Source organism: Furipterus horrens, unplaced genomic scaffold, assembly GCF_987537825.1.
Source record: "Furipterus horrens unplaced genomic scaffold, mFurHor1.1.pri manual_scaffold_8, whole genome shotgun sequence".
NCBI classification, from domain to species: Eukaryota; Metazoa; Chordata; class Mammalia; order Chiroptera; family Furipteridae; genus Furipterus; species Furipterus horrens.
The window spans coordinates 89,675,332-89,683,527 of NW_028327178.1; positions in this window are offsets into that span (position 1 = coordinate 89,675,332).

The window sequence follows — 8,196 nt, forward strand, 5'->3', positions numbered from 1 at the left end:
CTCATAGTCCAAGGCAATGAGGGTCTGCCTTCTCCGGCGCTGGAATTGCGAGCTGACAGGTCTGGTCTGCAGCCAGGGGTGCTCCTAGGCGCTTCTTGCCTCCCCTTAAATACGGCTGTCTGTGCTTACCGCTGTCCCGCCGCTTGTCACTGCAGCTGCCGCTGGCAGCACAGCTGGACCTCTCCACCCTGGCTTTGCCCCTCCTGCCCACCCAGATGAGCACCACTTGTTTATATCTTCCTATGTTGGACTTCCATGTAGCTTTAATTTCTGGAACTTCTGGTTATTTCTGTTTTTGTGGTAGTTGTAGTCCTTCTTAGTTGTGGAGGGAGATGGAGCGTGTCAGTCTAGGCCTCCATATTGGCCGTAAGTCTGATTTTTTTTTTGTTAAGTGATAGAGAGCAAGAAAACGAGAGAGAGAGAGAAGCATCCATGTGAGAGAAACATTAATCAGTTGCCTCCCCTACGCTATCCCTGTTAGGGATTGAACCCACAACCTAGGTATATGCCCTGACCAGGAATCAAACCCACAACCTTTGATGCACGGATGGTGCTCCAACCAACTGAGTCACCTGGCCAGGGCTGGTTTCCACTCCAGGCCATTGGCCAGGGCTCATTCAGATGGCTGCACCTAGCTGCAAGGGAGGCTGAAAATGTTTCCTTTATTCTGAGCAACCATGGCTAGCTAAAATTCAGAGGTTGTCTCACTAAGAAGGGAACAATAGCTCCTGAAGAACAGCTAGAAACCTGACACGCCTGGCACATTGCAAGTACTTAGTAAGTATGTGTAGGCTGCATAAATAGCATACATTTAGTGAGGCTAAGAGAAGTGATCGAACATGGAGGCAACACAAGTCCTTCCAGAGTGTAGAGAAAGCACGTGAACTGGGCCCCTTCAGCTGAGCTTCTGAAGAAACAGAATAAGGGCTGGGTCTCAGGCAGAACTTAAGATACTTTGAGGGAAGACAAAGAAAAAAGAAAATTCTAGAACCCTAAAATGCTAGGATTGGAGAATAGGTTTTGGTGTCACACAGATTTGGGTTTTAGTGTTGGCCCTGACACTTGGTACCTGCTGAGCTTAAATAAGGCAAATTTTCTGAGCTTCCTATGATAAAATACATATTGTAACTGCATCTGCTATAATAAAATGGGATAGCTTATGTAAATTGCTTAGTACCTGACACACAGTTGGTGCTGAAAAATTATTAACTATTATCATTATTGTTTTTCATTATTGTTATTATTGTCATCCTCATATTTATCATTATTACCTTCAGAACAACCCTCAGAAGTGGAAATCATAAACCTTCAGCTCACATATGATAACACTGAGACTTAGGTGAAGCAAGCTGCTCAAGAGCCTCGTGGCAGGGAGAGAAATGGAGAAGAGAAAGCAGATTTCATAGAGGAAGGACCGGAGAACAGTCAGTAAACAGCTGTAGCTATGACTATTTGTGACAGAAGGGAGACATCGAAGCAGGTGAGACAGACAGCAAATCAGCATGGGAGGAGGGGGCGTCAGCCTGTGCTCAGAGCTTCAGAGTCCATCCTGTAAGAAACTGGGAGTAGGAAGTTCTTGTTGAGAGGACCATGGTGGCGTGGTCAGATTTTGTTTTTTACCTAGAAAAATTACTCTGTTAGAAAGATTAGTAAGGAGGCTGTTTCTCTTGCAGGAGAAATAAATTACAGTGCCTGATTTGTCACCAGGAGAGCGTACATAAAGGGTGTGAGAGAAGAAAAACATCACTTTATAAAAGCTGGAAACCTCAGTGGAGAGCTCTTCACAAGCTGTGGAAAGTAGCCATAGTAACCAGCTAATGAGTGCTGACTCTCTGCTAGGTTTGGTGACAAGTATTTCATAAGTATAGTCTCCTTTCATCTTCACAACAACCAGAAAGAGTTTCAACCCATTGTACTGATTTGAAAACTAAAGTTCTGAAGTTAACCTTTTGCCCAGATGACCACATGAGGAATCCAGGATTTAAACCCAGGTCTGACTGGGTCCCAGTTATGACGCTTCTACTCTCAAGCCTGTTCTTCAGACTTGGGATGGCAGGGGTCTCAGCTATGTGCAGAAGGCAGTCTGAAAGAGGCCTTTAGGGATTCTTGCCTAGGAAAATTTGAGAAGTCTCTACAGAGAGGAGGTGGGGGTAAGACTAGAGTAACACTGCTTTGTGACATTCATTATTTTATAACAGCTTTATTGAAGTATAATTTACATGCCATAAAATCCACTCACTAAGTGTACAAATGCAATGAGTTTTAGTAAACCTACGGAGTTGTTCCACCATCACTACAATCCAATCTTGGAACATTTCCATCACCCCCACAATATCCCCCATACCAGTTTGTAGTCACTACTCATTCCCTCCCCAGCTGTGATGAAACTAATGTTTATGATAATACCATTGACTATCTATTGAGCATTGTCTGGGCTTAATCCTCACAAGGAAATATGTATGACGAAGGAGGAAAACATGGCTCAGAGAGGTTCAATGACTGAACCAAGGTCACTGGACGGGTCAGGATTCAAAGCCTGGACTCTCTGGGCCAGGACCAAGGAGAAGGTTCTGAGGAAATGTGTTTGTAAAGATGTGAGAGATGTAAGTTATTTAAGCTGATGAGCAATACACTGTATAATTAGAAATATGGCATGTGAGCACATGGCAGAGGCTCAACCATTCAGGTGCCCCCATTCTGTTTTTTTTTTTTTTCTTTTGAATCAAGTGTTTGTGACTCAAGGAAGCAGGAACAGTGGAGGATTTATTTCAGCAAAAGAGAACGCAGTGGCATGCAGTGCCCAGGGGCAGCAGAGAAGTAGAACAAGCAGGAGTGAGGCTCACGGTCCCAAGCAATGGGGTTCAGTGGCAGTGATATCCTCCCTGAACTGAATCTTAGGGTGATTTTTCACTCTGGCTCTGCCTACCCCACCTCCCAAACCATTTTCTAAGTCTTACTATGCATTCCCTGAGTTACCAAATAGCCAAAGGGTTCCTTTGCTAACAACTCTAATTAATACAGTGACCATGGCCAAGTTGTTTAATTTGGGAGATAATAATAATAATATCTGCATCGTGATTTCTGATGACCTGTAAGTGAAAACAAAATGTCTCTCCTATGTTTAGCACAGGGTCTGGCAGATAGTCAGTGCTCAATTCACTTTAGTTACAATTTCTTTGTTTTGAAGGGTGAGAGAGGGAATGGGAACGTTGAGTGGGTTCACCTTTACTGTCTCAGTGAACATGGAACTAAGTTCCTCTGCTGGGTCAGGGGATGGGGCTTGGAGAAAATGGACAGTCTAGAAAAGCCATTATGGGTGACACAAGAGAATCACCTGAGAGGGTGAAACCCATGACTGGGGCTGGATGGCCCCATGGGATACCTGAATGTGTGCTCAGGACCCCAGCAAGGCACGAATAAAGTCAGAAAATCTCAAGAACCCATTTTAATTTCAACCCACAAGAATGTTTTGTATCATTTCACAGGACTAAAATTTTGTTTCAGAGTTGAGTATTGTTTTATTTTGAATTCTACTTGGGTAACACTGTAATAAACCTCTCTGTGTTTAAGGTCACTCACTCAGGGCATTGGTGAGGATGTGCTCCATGTGCTGTGTTGCTGCCACGGTAACAGAGTGTCTGGGGGGCACTTCTCAGCAGTGCAATGGAGGTGACAGATTTGGTCCAGGGTTGAGGGAGCCATGTGTCCTTGACTACATCATTGGCGTCTGCAGGACCCAGCATTGAATGGGTCAACATAGCAGAGTGTTGGCAAGCCTGTATTTTGAACTTAGTCTCCTACCCTTGTTACTTTGGAAAATTTAATCAACTCTGAACCAGTTTCCTCAGCTATATTATGGGGGTAATAATAGTACTTCCTTCCTAGGGTTGTTAATGAGGATCCGGTGAGTGACTACACACAAAGCACTTAAAACAACACCTGACGCCGAGGGACTGCAATGAAGCATCTGCTGTTATTATTGCAACAAACCAAATTAAAAAAGCAAAACTTCGGAGATTTCAGGCTCTTCCTTGTTACAACTCTTTGCAATATTTCATAAGACTCCTTACAAACCCTTATATACACAGATTGCCCAAGGAGTGAGAAACGACCTTGACTGCAATAAGGAAAGATTGAAAAAGATACTTTAATTGCTATAGCACATTTATGTTTCAGTGCCTGGGTTTATATTTGTATGTGTGTAAATTTTTGCATATCTGTATATACTCACATGTGTATTTTATATTTTGCGTACATGTGTTATTTGTATATATTTTGTGTATGTATTTGTATGTGCATATGAAAATATGTTTATACTTGCATGTAGCAGTGTATAGACATGTATTGGTACATGGGCACGTGTTTGCAAATTTTTGAGCACATAGCTGCATGTGTTTTTCTTCTTAGATCATCAAATGTCACAGCCTGGAGTTCTGTGTTCCTTTGTTCCCTAGAGCCTCTGCATTCTATGACTCTGGAACGTGGCGGCTGCATGGTTTTCTGTTACACTGGGTGATCTGACCCAAAGCTAAGGGAAGTGCTTTGAAGAGGGAGCAGGGAACAGGAGCTGCCACAGTGGCCAGTAGGCAGAAGCCACAGTGATAGAAGAGGCGAGGAGATAGGGAAAGCGGCAGGCTTTGGTCTGAGAGCCCAGTTGTACCCTGGTTACCATGTGATATCTGCTGAGACCTGCCAAGGCCAGAACAGACTGTAGCCTCCACCTTTGTAATGCCTCCCACACGGGTACGGCCAGGCCTGGCCAGTTCTCTAAGACCAGTTACACCCACCCCTTGAAACCTGTGCAGTTGCATTTTTAAGTTCTTAAGGGTCCACGCACTCCCTCTGAATTCCACAGTGGGGTCAGAGACTAGTTATCAAGTTCCCAGGTGGGTCCCACACAGGCCAGGTACTTTTAATTTTTTAAATAAAATTTATTGGGGAAACATCAGTAATAACATTATTTAATATCTTACATACAGCTTTTTAATTTTTTAATCATTTTTTTCATTGTTATTCTATTACAGTTGTCCTAAATTTCCCCCCCCTTGTCCTCCTCCATCCGTCCCAGCCCCCACCCCCACAGTCAATTCCCACACTGTTGTCCACGTCTGTGGTTCAGTCATGCATGTTCTTTGTCTAGTCCCTTCCCCTTCTTTCTCCCTGTTATCTGCCTCCTCCCTCCCCTCTGGCCATTTTCAGTCTGTTCAATGTTTCCATGCCTGTGGCTCTATTTTGTTCGTTAGTTTATTTTGTTCATTAGATTCCTCTTATAGGGGAGATCATATGGTATTTGTCTTTCACCAACTGGCTTAGTTCACTTAGCATAATATTCTCCAGTTCTGTTCATGCTGGTAGGAGTTCCTTCTTCCTTTCTGCTGCGTAGTAGCCCATTGTGTAAATGTACCAGTTTTTTGATCCACTATTTACTGATGGGCACTTAGGCTATTTCCAGCACTTGGCTGTTGTAAATAACACCACTATGAACATAGGGCTACATAAGTTCTTTTGAATTGGTGTTTCAGGATTCTTAGGGTATATTCCCAGCAGCAAAATCACTGGGTCAGAAGGCAGTTCCATTTTTAAATTTTTGAGGAAATTTCATACTGTTCTCCACAGTGGCTGCACCAGTCTGCATTCCCACCAACAGTGCACTAGGGTTCCCGTTTCTCCACATCCTCACCAGCACTTGTTTGTTGATTTGTTAATGATGGCCATTCTGACCGGTGTGAGGTGGTATCTCGTTGTGGTTTTAATTTGCATCTCTCTGATGGCTGGTGATGTTGAGCATCTTTTCATATGCCTATGGGCCCTCTGTATATCCTCCTTGGAGAAGTGGATTGTCTGTCTTCCTGCTGTTGAGTCATATGAGTTCTTTATATATTTTGGAGATTAGATCCATCTCTGATATATCATGGCAAATATGTTCTCCCATACAGTTGGTTCCCTTTCCATTTTGATGATGGTTTTTTTAGACATGCAGAAGCTTTTCAGTTTGATGTGGTCCCATTCGTTTATTTTTTCCTTTATTTCCCTTGCCCTAGGAGCTGTATTGGCAAAAATATTGCTACATGGGATATCTGAAATTTTACTGCCTGAGTTTTCCTCTAGGACTTTTATGATGTCATGACTTATATTTAAAAGTCTTTTTTTCCATTTTGTGTTTATTCAGGTGTAAGTTGGTGGTATAGTTTCATTTTTTTGCATATACCAGTCCAGTTCTCCCAACACCACTTATTGAAGAAGCTATATTTACTCCATTGTATGCTCCTGCCCCCTTTGCCAAATATTAATTGACCATAGAGACTTGGGTTTATTTCTGGCTTCTCTATTCTGTTCTATTGATATATGTGTCTGTTCTTAATGCCAGTACCAGACTGTTTTGATTACAGTAGCCTTGTAGTATAGTTTGATACCAGGTATTGTGATCCTGTCTACTTTGTTCTTCTTTCTTAAGATTAGTGAGGCTATTTGGGGTCATTTTTGGTTCCATATAAATTTTTGAAGTATTTGTTCTAGGCCTGTGAAATATGTCATTGGTATTTTAATAGGGATGGTATTGAATCTATAAATTGCTTTGGTAGTATGAATATTTTAATGATGTTAATTCTTCCAGTCCATAAACACAGCATATACTTTCATTTATTTGTATCTTCCTTAATTTCTTTCTTCAGTGTTCAAAAGTTTTCTGAGTACAGGTCTTTTACCTCCTTGGTTAAATTTATTCCTAGGAACTTTATTTTTCTTGTTGCTATAGTAAATGTGATTTTTTTCCCCCTAGATTCTCTTTCTGTTATTTTATTGTTGGTGTACAAAATGCCATTGATTTCTGGATACTGACTTTGTGTCCCACTATTTTGTCAAATTATTAGGTTGAGTGGTTTTTTTGGTGGAGACTATAGGATATTCTATGTACACTATCACGTCATCTGCGAATAAAGCCAGTTTTACTGCCTGTTTTCCAATTTGAATGCCTTTTATTTATTTTTCTGGTCTGATAGCTGTGGCTAGTTTCTTTAAACAATTTTTTATATTTTTCAATTAAAATTGACATTCAATGTTATATAGTTTCAAGTATATAGCAGAGTGATTAGAAATTTATATAACTTACAAAGTGATCACTCTGATAAATCTAGTGCCCATCTGACACCATACATAGTTATTACAATGTTACTGACTATATTCTCTATACAATACATTACATCCTCTATTTTGTAACTACCCATTTGTGCTTCTTAATCCTTTCACCTTTTTCACCCATTCTCCAAACCCCTTTCCCATCTAGCAACCATCAAAATATTTTCTATATCTATTAATTTGTTTCTGTTTTGTTTGTTCCTTTATTTTATTTTTTAGTTTTCACATATTAGTGAAATCATATGACATTTGTCTTTCTCTCTCTGACTTACTTTATTCAGCATAATACCTTCTAGGTCCATCTATGTTGTTGTGGATAGCAAGAGTTTATTCTTTTTCATCATTGAGTAATATTCCATTGTATATATGCACCACTTTGTTTTTATTCATTTAGCTGTTGATGGATACTTAGACTGCTCCCACATTTTGGTTATTGTAAATAATGCTGCAATAAACATATTGAAACTTATGTCTTTTTGAATTAGTGTTTTGGGTTTCTTCAGATAAATACCCAGAAGTGAAATTGCTGGTTTGTTTGTTTGTTTGTTTGTTTGTTTTTTGTATCTTGCTATAGCCTTTGTTTTAAAGTCTATTTTGTCTAACATAAGTATTCCTACCACAGTCTTTTTTTTTTTATTATTTCAGTTTGCATGACATATCTTTTTGCATCCCTTTACTTTCAGTCTGGGTATGTCTTTCAATCTGAAGAGAGTCTCATGTAGACAGCGTATGTGCGAGTCTTGTTTACTTATCTATTCAGTCACCCTTTGTCTTTTGTTTTTTTACTTTTTTAAATTGTATTTTATTGATTATGCTATTACATTTGCCCTAATTTTCCTCCTTTGGTCCCCTCCACCCAGCACCCCCACTCCCTCAGGCAATCTCCACACCACTGTTCATGTCCATGGGTCATGTGTAGGTTCTTTGGCTATTCCATTTCCTATACTGTATTTTATACCCCCATGGCTATTCTGTAACTCCCCATTTGTACTTCTTAATCCCTTCCCCTCTTCACCTGTACCTCCATATCCCCCTCCCATCTTGCAGTCATCAAAACACTCC